Genomic DNA, 15,526 nt, shown 5'->3' on the forward strand with positions numbered 1-15,526 from the left:
GGCTCGGTGTCTGCCCTTCAGCTCTGCAGCCTCTTCACACTGTAGGCTTTGTTTGAGCAGAGACCCCTGTTGGTTGATTGGAATGACTTCCCTAATTGGATTCAATTCCTAATTGAAACGTAATAAAAATGCATCAGTAGACGTGGCGCCAACAATTACCTCATGCAAATCTCTTGATGAATTGACGTGAGGGGCGTAATTGCAGCTGTTAAAAAAATGCATTGATTTCTCCTGGAATAACATCAATTCAAATCAGTTCACACTCACGGCTCAACCTGCCCGCGGAAAGCATTCGTCACTGCTCCGTGTCCCCGTTTGGAAGTATACGTAAAATATGGAAACATCTGCACCCTTTCACGTGGGCACAGATTGATTGGGCTTGTGAGACTTTGCATCAGTGTATGCAGTATATATCTTTGCATATGCAGTGATGTGATGTGAACGTTTGGAGGAGGGAACAGAAGAAGACACGCTTTGTTCTTTGCTTCTGTTTTCACTCGGATGTTGCACGGGTTACGACTTCCTTTGGTTTATAGAGCAAATGTTTTCTGCTCGGGATGTACCCCAGAAATACACACACAGAGAAACACACTATCGAACACAACTGGAGTAAAAGAAATTAAATCAGAAACACACAGAAAGGAACTATGAAGTCTTTGATTCTTCCCTCCACCAAATGTTCTGCACATTATCCGTCTGTCTGTTGATCGGGGGCGGCACTGAAAGGGTTAAAGCATCTTCTGAGTTATTGCCTACTGCCGTAGTCATAGCAACAGGTTAATAAGTAGCTTCTGTGATCTTCCTCTGTTGCTGCACAGGTTGCTAAGACACAAATAGCATGCTGGACCCAGTGGACTGAACTGCAAACATCTTTTGATAAGAATGAACTTTAAACACTGGAAAGTAATGTAAAAGTAAAAGAGTGTGAAAACTTCCGCATTACACCTACTACCACTGTGATTGCATCTACCGCATTTGACCTACACGGGCCGAAAAAAAGGAACACAGCAAAACAAAATTGCAAAATTCAGCTACCTCATACCACGGAGGCCAGTGGTTGGCCCGTGTCTAAAGGTAAACGGGCCAATCAGCTTTGGAACAGAGTGGCTGTTCCTAGACGCGTGTGCGAAACCAAGGGCAAATTAAAGCATTGCCTCCGAGTTGCATCATTCTCCCCTCACAGCTCTATTAGTAGGCTAGCCACAATGTCTCTTTACGAGAGCTCCTCTCAGAGCAGAATTCGGCACACTTCCCCTGCAGTCATATGTCTTTTTGTGAACCACATTGCCGTCATGTGCGCCAGCTCCAGTTGCAAACCACAGCTGAGTTACTGGGGGAAATAAAAGTCTGGATACCTCTGTTCTTTGTGAGGTGATGTAACAGAAAAGCAGCGTGTTAGATTTAGGATTTTAACGTCTTTCTTGGCTTCAAGAGTGACTCTGACATAAAAACGAGGATAGGAATCAGGATCGACACACTGAATAATAGTTTTTAAAAGATTACCTTTCTTTTACCCCCTCAACTTTTCCGTCCTCTGCCCGTCTCTCTCCCCGTCGAGTAATGGGAGCTGAAAAGTGCATTGATTCACAAAGACGGACCGTCCACACTGACACAACAAACGAACAAACAAACCAACAGCTTGACTGGAGGAAGCTGTGAGGCCGCAGCAGGGAGCACTGGAGTCGTTTTTGATGATAATGCTTGATCCCTCTGTTCTCTCTGTCACTGGGCCTCATGCTTTCACTTCAGCTCGGTGGAGCTGTCAGCCAGCAACGGCCACTCACTCAAGTGCCCCCACATGCATGCGAGCTCACGCACACGCACGGTTTCGCAGGATTGTGTGCATGCTTGTACATAATTATTACAAACCGTGATGGAACGTATGATGAGTCCAATAAAACATGAACGTGTGTGCATCATATTTCAGATATAAATAACTACCCATGTGGGGTGATTTGGACGCTTATAAGCTGCAATAATTGTGTGTTTGTGTGATTAAGACAGTAATCAGAAAGTAATGACACTTCAGTGTGATTTATGAGAATGGATGAAATTTCACAGCTGAAAGGTGGCAGGTTAAACAACACTGACCCGCCAAATACGGAGAGAGATTTAAACAAGAGCCAGAGCTAATACATCAGTGAAACAAGGGGGTTGGAGAGAAGGAGAGAGTGTGTGTGTGTGTGTGTGTGTGTGTGTGTGTGTGTGTGTGTGTATCGCAGCGCTGAGAGGCCAGGACATATAAACCTTTTAAGACAGGACGGCAGTGTTTAGGTTACTGTTTTTACTTCTGAATGGTGAGGGAAAAGAGTTACTCAAAAAAAAAAACAGTTCCTCAAAGGGAGAAAGCTCTGGAGGCTCGTACTTTAGTACAGTGATTCACTGGATTTTTAAGAGATTTTGACACCACAGGGGACAAGAAACTAAATCACCACACTAGTAAAAGAAAAGAATGACCAATTCTGCAGTAACTTGCTTTTAACCACAACAGCATTATTCTGCGTTAACCTCCAGATGAAAGCAACCCTCCCTCCAATACTGATTAAAGGCTCTCTGGCTCCCACCGGGCTCCACGCTGCTTTGGGTTCATTCAATCTGGGCCTTGATTACTCGATTGGACTCATTGATTGAAGGGGAACTTTAATGACCTATTATCCCAAGTGTTAATCAGGTGTTGACAGACAGCTCTCTGCGGGACCGGGCAGGGCCGAGGGGCCAGAACGGACGGAACTTACCTGACTCCTGCCGCTCGGATGAGTAAGGGGGTTGAGCAGCACGCGGAGCGCAGACACAAGTTTCCCTCTGGAGCACAGTCTGTGCAGCGCGGTGACATCATCTTCAGCTTGCCCAGGTCGACTATGACTCAGATATTTTGGTGCCTTTTTTTTTCTTTTTTTCTTCTTAACGCCCTCATTCTGGCTCCCTTTATCTTCCCGTGTTACAGTTTTAGCACCCGGTGAATTAGCTCCAAATGAGAGAGAGAGAGAGAAATTGATATATAAAATGGGAGGCCTGTGCGTGCTCCCAATGTGCTCTCATTTCATTTTGTATTTATGGAATATACGCAGCTGGTAAAGTTACGTACATTCAGAGGAACTATGTTAACCTTGTCCGATATTACTCATTTGAAAGGCCAGAGGTTTTAATAGAATAAGGCGCAGGACATTAAATAGAGTTTCTGATAGTGGTTTGAAATGGAATTACTTTCTAAATGTGCTTAATGCACTTTCACAGTCATATGCTGAATATATTTCTTTCTAAACTGGCTTTATCAAGAATTGGAATATTATTATCATGATGAATTTTGAGTGCCTGCGTGTTATTTATGTGGATTTAAACTTTATTTTTCTGCAAGTGTAATTTAGGTGCAATAGATGCCATGATTTTCTTTGTCAGGTCGCTTTTACAAAGTAAATTGAGTTGCATTTTTTTAGTTGTTAATGTAAAGAAAGAAATCCTTGAACTTGCACTTTACTTCTAACAACTTGTGTGTGTCCTGTAGGCCATTGTTTTTTGGTGGAAATCTTCAGTAACACCTGTCTGCATCACCTCCTGTATCTCCCACCTACATCTCTCTCTCTCTCTCTCTCTCCTGTCCCTCCCTGCCTCCCCCACATCTCCCTCTGCATCCCTCTCTTTAATTATCTCCCTTTTCAATCCCAGCATCTTCAAGTCTCATCAATGCTTCTTAATTTCCATCAATACCTCTGCAGCCTAAGCTCTCCACACCTGTCCAGTCACCATGGCAACCTCACCTCTGACAGCAAAGAGCTCTGTAAGACACGATGTGCTGTATTCCCCTTGATTAGATATTGATTAAGCTTTTGTAATACATAATAGGATCAAAGGGATTGTGCGGCTTTGCTTACCCAGGTCCTCTTCACACTTTCATTTAGTTATATTCTTTTGTTATTTAGGAATCTGCATGTTAAGAGGGATGGAATCGAATTTGCCACCCTTTGTGAGAGCCATTCAGAGCCTCTTTCAGGGACAGGACCCCCTTTTTTACTGCCTTAAAAGAGAGGAGAAGTGAGGCACAAAGACGCTTCTATGCAAATCTCTAATTTATAGACTGTTAACAGCACATTCAGGTTTGTGAATAGCATCTTTGCAACATGTTTCCTATTAGTGTACATGCTAATTCACCCGTTTCAGTGTGCACAGGCTCCCGAATGCTTGAGTGTCCCTAATGGATGCACTGATAGATTAATGGACGATAAAAGTCAAATGCTAAATGCATGGTAAGTGACAAGAGATAAGTCAATGTGGTAAACATTTGTGTGGGACACAGTTAAGAAGTTGAAAGGCCATAATTTACAATAACTTACAGATAAGAAATTCCTTGGTATAATGAGGCACGTGGCATGAATTTAAAAGGAAAGGAAGTAATGGGCTGGAGTGCATCTCTGTCAATTATACATTAGTGTCATCTGCAAAAAAAAACAAGGAAGACCAGACACATTTGGATTGCTTTTTCATGCCATTAAATAGTATTTTTAATCCAACGTGAGAAATGTTGCCCATCGGGTTTTTCTTTAGCTTCCAGATTAAGTTTAAGGTCACTTTAGGTAGTACCTGTACCTGTAAAAAACAACTTTAAACTGACAATTTCGAAGATTTCAGTTTCGTTCTCTTGGGTGCCACCTAATGGCGATATAAGGTAATAGTATGAAGACACTTCCCAATTTAACCAGAGGTCTAAAGTTGGCTCCCTTTGTTACGGTTGCAACTCTTGACGGTCGCTTTCCTTTTTAGACTGTTTTCCTTCATCTGAGCTTCAAATTTGTTTCTTTTTCTTTGGATTTTCACTTAGTATCTGTAGTCATCCATCTTTTCTTTGTTTGTTCAGCCATAGTAGATTACTGTTTACTCGCAACACTTGCAGAGACTGGAAAAGCAGCCACTAAGCTCCACCTACCCTCTCTGGCAGACCAACCACTGCTGGGTGGTTGAAAATGCGTCACTAACTGGGCGCTGCTTCTGATTTTTTCTGGAAAAGTTGCTACAAACACTAAAAATAATACTATATACTTTCATCAGTGGGCCATAGGCTCAATCACATTGTGTTACCTCATACGGGGATAGATAGTAACTTAACAGACATTTATTTACATGAAAATCTTCGAAATCACTACTTTAAATGTCCAAAACACAGCCTGCTTTTTGATGTAGCAAATTGCCCTTCACCCATATCATACATGTTGATGTGATTCATGTCATCCTCAAGACACTGTCTTAAGGATTGAGACAGATCTTTTAAACTAGGTCTTCCTCTTGTGTGTCCTATGTCAGCCGCAATATTTAAGCCACCTAAAGCAACCCCATGCCAATCAACATCAGCAATAAAGTAAATACACACAAAGAAACACTCCAGCCAGACAGGGTTGTTGTGTGTTTGTCAAATTTACACTGAAGATTTAGAGGGATACAAGGTTGAGAGAAGTGAGAAAAACGATTTTTCCTTTCCCACACTGAGAGCGTAGGGGAGCCAGAATTGAGGATAAACCCGAGAACTGCAAAAAAACATGTTTGTAACAATCTGACCTTTTTTGTACAACTCAAACAAGGATAAAGACAACAAAATGTAATAACTTTCCCCTATCCAATCCATACTTCATGATTATCCCTCACTCCAAAACATTGGGAAAAAAATGGAACTGTCAAAAGAGTCTTGTTGTTCCATTTTCTTTCCCTCGGCCCCCCTCCTGGAGACAAACAAACAAACCCCTGTTAGCACATTTCATTAGCTTTAGGGGTTACAGAACAGATTGAGTATCGACAACGGTTGCTGTCGAGGCTTATGGCTCAAAGGCAACAGTGGAGGAAAATCTCTGGGGTAGGAGATGCAATCGAAAGGACCAAAATAATTCAGCAGGACTCACTCGAGGAACAATCCAGTTTGTCATGTGGAATCATGGAGTGTCTGCCGCACAATGAGAAAGGGTCCCCGGAGACTCGGCAAGGAGTCAACATGTGAATAGCCAAGAGTTAGTGCCCCAACTGGCCACTCTTTGCCTTTTTATCACCTGCAAATTTAGCAACCATAAATCTGTTTCCACACCAGTGCTGCTACACGGACGCACCACAGAGGGCCATAAACAAGAGATGATGTTTGGTGTCTGGGGACGGTTTGGTCATTGATGTTCCCTGAGGTGTCATACTCTACTCTGGGAACAATTACTGTCAGAGTTTTAATGTTGTCCCTGTTTCGATGGATGGATGTGACTGCGGGAAATTGTCGAACCATGTTGATTTGAAGTAGTAACAAGATTGGGCGTCATTCTGTCATTGTCAGCGTTATTTTACTGAAGAGGAGGTTGGTCAAATTTGTTAAGAATGATCTTTTTGTCATAGTCCATGTTACTTAGCTTCCTCGCACAAGGAGAAAACAAGCGATCCACGAGAAGTTGATAAAATTTGTTGTCCTTCCACTCTGTCTGACTTTGTTTTTCCCAAGCTGTCCAGTGGGTGTTGTCCATCTGCCATCAGCCTGAATCTATTTGCAGCATGACTTTGATCTTTGACGCCTGATTGTCAGCCATCGTCTTGTCGGTCAACTGCCTTTCCACACGACCCCGGGTCAACTCTCAATACTCCCGTGATGTGATGGGTGAAGTCTGACTCCTTCTGCTCTTTACTGCGACCGCGCTGCTGCTGTACAGAGCACTTTAATTTATATTTTGTCGTTTCTGGTGTTCTACATGATATTGATAAAACGGCTTAAAAATAAAGTAAAATGACAGTGGGCAAGGTGCTGCACGGTGGTGCAGTGGTTGGCTAGAAGGTTCCTGGTTCGAACTCCGCTTCAGACGAAGTGGGCCTTTCTGTGTGGAGTTTGCATGTTCTCCCCGTGCATTCGTGTGCTTCGGCTTCCTCCCACAGTCCAAAGACATGCTCGTTAGGTTCATTGATGACTCAAAATTGCCTATAGGTGTGAATGTGAGTGTGAAAGGTTGTCTGTCTCTATGTGTCAGCCCTGTGACTGACTGGCGATCAGTCGAGGACTTACCCCGCCTCTCGCCCAATGACAGCTGGGATAGGCTCCACCCTACCCCCCCCGAACCTTAACTGGATAAGCGCTATACATAATGGATGCATGGCTGGACAGTGGGCAAGTACATTGGTGTATCCCAGAACACCACTTTGGGCCAAAACAATAGGCCTCATTCAATGTTAAAGAAACAAGTTAAGTCACCAAAGAGGGTTAGTTGCTGGACACATTGTTGTAAGGACTTCTGTTTCCACTGTATTAGTCTGGAGGAGTCTGGTGACTTCTGACTGACTCTAAAGGTTAATGAGGAAGGAGGAGACTAGAGGCCATAAAAAGAACACTGACCTCAGGCTTCAAAGTGACCCCACCCTCCTTACCGCAACGTCTCCGTCCATGAAACAAGCACGAGGAAAACCTCTGATTAATCGATCCGCCTCGTGCTTCTCATTCACAGACGATGACCAGCAGCACCCGTTGCACCTGATTTTGTTTTCACTGTAACACCTCCACGAGACAAGAGCTGAATATCCATTTCCCTTTAATCAATTCACAATTTATTCCCCTCCCTCTTCCAATCTCCCTTCCATTTATTATGCATTATTCGCCCTTTTTAAACGATTTCCTACTAACCGTCTCATCTAATTTGGTATTCGGATATGGTTAGCGCTGTTAGCTCAATTAATACAATGACATGTCCTAAATGCATTCTCTCCACAAGCCAAGTGACAAGAGCACAGCGAACACTTTACACCTTTGCATGCACGCCATGACGGATCCAAACCTTCAGGAATTATTTAATAAAGCTATGTGAAAAGATAAAAAGGACAAAGCAGGCTCAATCTTCTACAGGACTGTGCTTTATTTTAGTCTAAGCAGAATATAATGAACTAGAGAACTACAGAGTTCAGGAGCACTATGGGAGATATCACCCCGAATCAGGAAAGGACCCGAGCCAACGCTAATTCAAATTACATCTCTGTTTCGAACAAAAAGAAAACAGTAAATCAGTTTGTTCAAGTCCAGTAACAAAAGTCTTGATTATCCCATTCAGTGTGGATATAAATACCCAAATATATAATTATAAATTAAATCAGTATGAGAACAAAAAAAGGGGATGAAATTAGATCGTGAAGCTGGGAATGTTATGATTCATGACACAAAGATTAAAGGTGCAAAATCACCTATGACTACGTGTGGATTATTTAAAGGCTCTCATTGAATGCTTGATTGGAGCAAAGTGCTCAGTTAGCTGAGTGTGTTTACATTTTGGTCCTTGTAACCAATGGAAATGGAGGTGGATGACCACATCCATATTTGTGTCAGAATGGGAACGAGGCAAAACTGACTCTGGCAAAGTGTTTGTTGATTTTTGACCGTTGAAGATAGAACATTTGGCATCCCCAGATTATAGTGTGTGTGACCACTGTTCACAGGTAGTACCGTCAGAGAGAACAGGCTGGGTTTAAGGCAGAATTCCCTCCTCACATTAGCAAATCAACCTGAATGTAATAAAGCAACATGGCACTATCTACTGTTGGTACATTGTCGTCAGTGGACATTAGATAACAAACTGTGGAAGGATCTTCCCAAAAGTAAGAACAGAGTTGATGTCAATGATCGCATCCGACCATTAAATAAACAAACTAAATAAATAAAATACATCATGACATTAAGAGAGAAAAGCATTCGAAGAATCCACCAACTGCTTAAACACAATGAGATATGACAGGAAAGATATCAACCAATCTGACTGCAAAGTTTGATATTTTTTTCTCTTTGTTTTTTGTCATTTTTTTCTGAAAAACAAACAAAAGGCCTCAAATAAGCTTCTTTTTGAACATGCAATGCTGATTCATTTGAACTCCGTTGTGCAATGGACTCATTGTTTTCTCCTGAATCCACATGACCGGTACCATCAATCATCCTTTACTGTGCAGTTTGTTAATTCTTGTATTGATTTAAGAGCTTTCAATGAGCAGAATCTCTCCGAACTTGCTCATCCATGAGAGTTCTCTTACAGGGATTGTGCAGCCAAAAAAAAGGAAATATGATCAAAGCATATACGAATAAACCTCATGACAATGGGTCTATCCCAGCTTCAGCAGATAATAACAAAGCAAAACAGAGAAAATAAAGAACTATTTACCAACATGAGTATAAAATCCCATTTTTCAACATCAGTGCTTCACTGTACAAGAAATAACATCATTTTATCTTCTGTTTTTGATAAATTATTTCATAGGTTCCTTCTCTTAGTTTCACTGAAATATATTAACTATTCTTTTAGTTTTTTAAAAGTTTGAACATGATCTATCGTACGGCCTATAAAGAAGGTTGAACAGAATTGAAAAATAAGCTATATTGTATGTACAGGAGTAATGCAGCTGTGTGGTCGGGAGAGCGGTGGCAGATTGGGTCAAGCTGGCAGGGGGTTCTGCTGGGTTCTACAATAACGGCTGTCTTTGTTTGTCCCCTTCCCCCAATCTCAGCCTAACCATGTACGTGTGGCTTCGACCATGTGTAGTAAATGACAATTTTTATGTACACGTTGAACAAACTGTTAACCTGGAGTTTCATTTTGTAAAACTTCCTTTAAAGTCGCGGAGCCCAGTCTGTCGTTTTTCCGTAGGATATGAAAAAGTTTCATGGTGGCTGATGCTTTTTTTGTCGCCCTGTCAAGTGGTTAGCATGCAGATGGATGAACTCTACTGTCACTGTCATATCTGTTCATCAACCCCCAATTGGACTAATCCAATTACCGCACAGGCGATCTTTCTTCTGTCAGAAAAATCATGACATGTCGGTGTACACAGAATCTTAATTAACGGATCACTTCGGGGCTGTGGCTTAGGTTTGACACTAAGTCAGACACCCTCTAAGCCTTTGTCCGTCACTTCCAGTTGTAGGATGCATGTTCAGAGCCGCAACTTAAGGGGCTTAAACGCACCAAAACTCTCCTTTATCCCTGCACTTCTGTGGATACATTTTATAGTGACATCATTGTCCCACAGAGTTGGGCTTCTCAACACAAGCTGCTATACAACCTTCTTGTTTTTTTTTTTATTTAATAGGCTATTTACATTAAGGAATAAAAAAAGTCTTTGTCTTCATTACTGTCAGCCATGTTGTTAACATAATTGCACACCTCCAGCGATCCACTGTGCGCTGTTAGTTGGGCGATGGCATCTTTTTTTTTTTTTCTCGTTTGATTGTTACTCTTGGAACAATTTCGGTGGTTCATCAGCCCTTCAGCTGGCTCAACACCCGCGATGCGATGCGATCTGAGAACACTGCCCTCGTATTTGCACTGACCTCATGTATGCAATGACCGTATTTGCAATGACAATATTTGCACCGACCTCATATTTGTGATTCTGCTAGACCTCCCTCAGGATCAGGGGTAAGGCAAGGCTCTGAACCTCTCCACTAATCATGACATCATAGCGCCTGATGCCCTGAGTATCGGGAGTGATTTTGTGGAGGTTCAGTTTAGCACACAGCACCCCCACCACCCTGTGCCTATTTCCACCTCCACCTTTTTCCATACCAAATCCCATTTCCACAGCGAAACCCTTTCTGCGCTCAAGTGAGATGACGGAAAAGCTCTCTCCCAAAGCAGCTATTAAATGAGAGGCATTAATTTCTTCCCTCCTGTCCAACAGGTTCCTTTAATTATCTCTCCACTTTCAGTCAATTACATTTCACTTCCTTTCCTTGACAATCACTGCTATTTTAGGGTGAGTGTTATGCACCCGGGGGGTTAGAGACTCGTAGACATGCTCTAGTAGTTCTCTGCTCGAGCTGCTACCGCCTGGCACCCTTGAAGTATTCACGCTGCTCTGGAGCACTGACCTTGTGAGTCATGTTATTGTGAGAAAACAGGTATACTGTATAGCCTTAAATTTCTAATTTAATGATACAGGGTCAAAGCAGGACTATGCTAGGTGGTAGAAAAACAAGTGGCATGAATGCTCATTTTAATAAGACTGGCTATACTTGAGCACTTGACCATGGATTGTAAGATGCTAAAGAAAGGCAGTGAGGCTACAGGGGGCAGAAGTTTTATGCTTTTAGGGGTGTCCTTGTAGATTTTTGCCTGAAATGTTGACTATTACGTTTAAGCTATTAATTAGATTCATATTAATTCCTTTTGGCTAAAATGCCAAGTTACATTTTTCTCTTTGTAAATTAGAGGACAAATATCAAATAGCATTTTGGCAACAGCTTGGCGAGTGCCTGCTGGGCTGGCATTTGTCATTGCTCTTGGAGGTGAAACATGGCCTGGGCTAAAGTAAAAACCCAACCACACTGAGGCTTGGAGAAGGGCAGGGAGGCAGAGACGCTTGTCGATAAATGGGGGAATGGCAAAGTCTAAAAACAATCTTGATTTGGTAGCGTATTTCATAGCTATTTCTGCTTTAATGCACGTCATCTCGGTAACATCCTCCCCGGGGTGTAAAAAGAACTAAGAGCGCCCTTGTTAAGTGTTGAAGTGCCGATTTCACATTGCCTAATTTAGCCCTGGCATAGCGGAGATGCTACATGAACACTGCACTGTTAGCCAAGCAGACAGCAGGATACCAGGCTAGGCTGGGTTTTGGCTCACTAGGGACTCTACCTGCAATTAGCACTGGGAACCAGTACAGCATCCGGTACAAGACAGAGGAGATCACCGGAGCAGGCATGCAAGGTTCATGTTCAGCCTGACGGAGTCTCACTTGCAGGACGCACTCTAAAGATGGCCGATGCAAGGACAGGAAATTTCATTGCTCATGGAACATTAGATCTGCCATCGATTAGTTCAGCTTCACATGAATAATGAGCACAAATGGTTGGAGAACATGGCTTGGTTTTGACCTACTTCATGTCGCTACTAGCTTCCAACTAAAGTCCGTTAGCGGGCAGAGGAAGGAAGGCTGTTTTTCTTTCCAACGATTTAAAAAAAAAAACTGTCATTTTGGAGGCCATAATTTTGAATCTGAAGAACTACTGTGCTTCACAAATGTTCTTTCAGCGTTGAACAATACTGTGCTTTGCAGGTGTCCCAGCAGGGTTACAAGCAACAAAAAGAAAGAAGAGTAGAACGAGTTATTTTGTGAAAAATTGCGGCCTCTGAAGAGATAGTTGAGACACAATTACTTGCTGAAAGAAGAAGCACAATAACTCAGTCCTTACAGCAGCTGCTTCTACAAAATAAGGATTTCCTGCAACAATGTTGCTTTTGACCCAATTTTAAGCAACTTTTGTTGGGTTTGTGCGAAAGGAAAAATAAAATGTTTGTCCATCTTTCTTATTAAATTTTGGCAACGTTAATCTACTTTGCAATATTAACACCTTGTTGTGATATAGTAGGTTTTATCCCACACCCTCCATCGCCCCTTTGGGTAAATTCGACAGTATTATCGGTGCCAGGTCAGCTGTCAGCAGCCTTGCCAGGGAGTAGGCACAAACATAATTCTCTCTAATCTTCCTTCTGTCATCCGTGTGCATGCAGGGGGACCATCTCTCCCGTCATTTGGTCCAAGTGATTATCCCAGTGATTTTTCACTTGGTTGCTGCTAATGTATAGAGGCTGGTGATTACAGTGTGATTAGAGGGAAAGGTGAAATAGCATGTCTAATACGGTGCAGGAGATAATTGAAGGGTAGTGAGCACAGACATTAGCCAGGTTTGGAAAACGCTGTTCCAAGGGGAGAGCTGCTGAACAGTGGGACTGAGGTTTGGAAAAGCATGGCTGCTCTTAGGACGGTGGAAAGAGAAAGGGGTACATGGCACTCTTATGTCAGGACTCAAATAAAAACTGTCTGCTTGTTTAAGGACAATGACATTGAGGACTCTGAAATCTGCTGGCACATTGTATCAGTCGCTCCTTTGGAGATTTGTAATAGGTCTGGTCTACTTTTATCAATAAAGATAGAGTGAAAAAGGGGAGAGAACAGCAAGGAGAAGAGTCCCAGTATCAAACTGGTACTCCAGTCCAACCAGTTCCTGAGTCCAGTCTCTTTAGTCCTGTTCTTTGAAAACATATAGCCTAGATATGTAGGGTGTTCCACAAGGAGCCGGATTAGAGCCTCTAATTTTTGGGATAAAGTCACTGGGCATTTTCCTCGAAGCATCAGTTTTAAGGATCTTGTTTGGTTGTTGACTTCCTCTCCTCGCCTCCCTCTCCCCGTCTTGCCGAGCCATGCCTCTTACCGCCAGCTGTCAGTGCTCAAAGGGCTGGTGTACGGATGTGAGCTGGTGTTCGACAGAGAAAATTGGGAAGTGTTCAGACCGACTGAAACAGCATCGCTCCTCCCTCTAGACTCATTCCAAACATATTGATCTGCTTTTAGAGAGAAGTCTGAACCCAGAACTCTAAAACAGTCAAAATGAAGGCTGCAGGCCTCTAAATCAAGACATGACAGTGCTGAAGTGCTTCACTCGGTCCTGTTTGGCTTCACTGTCAAGGAGGCTACAAGCGAGCTGAATGATGGAGCTCATTTAGATATAGTCTGTTTAAGCAGTAGCTTTTTTTTCCCCAAATGCCCTATGTATAATATATGAAGAAAGCATGTCAGGGAATATGTTAAGAATGAATTTACATTATATTTGACAGAGCTGAATGAGCTCTAAAAGCCTAGACCCCTTTTGCCATCAATACACTAAATTGAGTTTGTCTTCAGAGAAAGGTTTGTTTGTATCTGCCAAGACAATTCTTCTCGATCTGGAGATTTGCAGCAGCTCCAGTGGACACACATATCCTTGGCATGTCGCTTATGTTAGTCCTGTTTGTTTACAATGGGCATAACCTGTTTTTGACACCATCATAAGGGTTCATTCATTTGTATATTGAGTTCATTCTGCTGGCAGTTTCAGTAGCTGTCACCTTCCTCCTTCCTCCCTTGCACCACTCATTTTCATCACTCTTTCTAGAACCATCTCCTCTTAACAATTTGTGGCTTCATAATTCACACTCCTTGTTGCAATAATACAAAAGGTCAAGAAAAGAATAGACAAAAATAAAAGACACCCCATGTCCATTTTGCTTGGTCTTTACAGTGGATTGTCGCTTGAACACAAAGGCTAGTGAGAAGCCTCAAACGTCTGCACCCTGTCCAGCACAGACTCGAGAAAGTTCAGTCTTTTTTTTTTTTTTCCTCTCCTCGTTCTTTTTTTGTCGTCCAGAACAGTCTGTTCATAGCTGTCAGAGAGCGCGGTGACTTGTACATCATGATGAGCGAGATATCCAGTGGCTGATACCTTTAATATCCAAGAGAAAGAGACTCGTTGCGTTCAGGGGCAGATGAATGTTTTCCTCCCCCCCCCCCCTCCTGTTGCCCTCCCCCGTTTCAATAAGACTTCAAGTATTTTTTTAAACAACAGCAAAAGTTAGCAAATCTACTTCTTTTTTTTCTACTCTACTCTACTATTCTACAACCTGGTGCTAAATCAGCATCCAGAGCAAAAGGTCAGCCCCTATACTACGCTTCCTTGTCTTTTTTTATACATTATTTCCATGTTCTTTTAGTCGTACTTACAGTAGGCCACTGGATATTGATTTAATGATTTTTTTTGACTACGAGTAAATTGTAATACTTGCAGCTACAAGGTATGAGTTTTTAAATATATATTTATATATTTATATATTTATATTCTTTTAAAAAGCGTTTAGTCCTTTGGTCCCTATTTCCTAAGGAATGATGCATGTAAATTATCCTGGATTCTCCTCTTCTTCTCCTCTTCTTCTTCTCGGTTTCTTCTTTGATCCAGAGCTTGCCCTGTCACAGAGCACAACACCTGTGTAGGCACAAAAACCAAAATGGCAGCAGGCTGGTGTGTGTGTTTGTGTGTATGTGTGTGAGCACACGCATGTGTTTGCTTCAGTACTTGAGTTGGCATTTGCACGTATTTATACATGTACAAAGTAGTTTTTTTTTTTTCGTTTTTCTTTTTTTTTTTTTTTAAGTGTGGCTTCCTTAAATGTGTATGTTTGCTCTGTTATGTGTGTGTTTATCTATATCCTGTGTCAGTATGCATGCTTTGAGCATAATGAGTCTATAAAGGTTTTTTTTTTTCCATCATGTCTAAAAAACAGCAGCAAAAAGTTGGTCTCTGCAAAAAATCTTCTTCCACAGACGCCAAAGCAAAACAGGGAGAAAAGAGGCATTTGCGAAGAAAGAAAAAACTCAAACCAAATGAAATAAAAAAACAACTCTGGGATCCCTCTCTCAGTCACCCAATCTTTCAGCGGGTTTCCAGCAGGATCAAGGGACCACCCTTCCTTCATGATATGTAGCAGAGCAAGAAGTCTTTGTACTTTTACTGCACTTGTGGAAATAAGGTGTTGTGGCCCTTCATCCTGTGAGAGAGAGAGAGGGAGAGGGAGAGAGAGAGAGAGGTGGGAGAAAAGGGAGAGTGGATTCAGTGAGGCTGTGGCAAACATGCTCAGGGTTGCTGGCTCCTGGTTATCACACAGACTGACAGGCACAGCCAACAGCATGAGAAACAGACGGGGAGGAGAGGAAAAAAAAAGGAGGAGTGTGTCAATCAAAA

The 15,526-nt window shown here is 42.3% G+C and overlaps 1 protein-coding gene across 12 annotated transcripts in view; it reads right to left on the reverse strand.

The window, feature by feature from the left end:
• Positions 1–7,832: 7,832 nt before the first annotated feature.
• The window catches only part of celf6 (CUGBP Elav-like family member 6), a 142,996-nt gene continuing 135,302 nt past the window's right edge, over positions 7,833–15,526 (reverse strand). For all 12 annotated transcript variants that reach the window (XM_069681536.1, XM_069681683.1, XM_069681462.1 and 9 more), the window contains one exon: positions 7,833–15,332. The gene's annotated coding sequence lies outside the window, so the exon portion shown is untranslated. The remainder of the gene's footprint in view (positions 15,333–15,526) is intronic.

The sequence above is a fragment of the Semicossyphus pulcher genome, unplaced genomic scaffold, assembly GCF_022749685.1.
Source record: "Semicossyphus pulcher isolate SPU_LCO1_2020_fin unplaced genomic scaffold, fSemPul1.0.p SCAF_1, whole genome shotgun sequence".
NCBI classification, from domain to species: domain Eukaryota; kingdom Metazoa; phylum Chordata; class Actinopteri; order Labriformes; family Labridae; genus Semicossyphus; species Semicossyphus pulcher.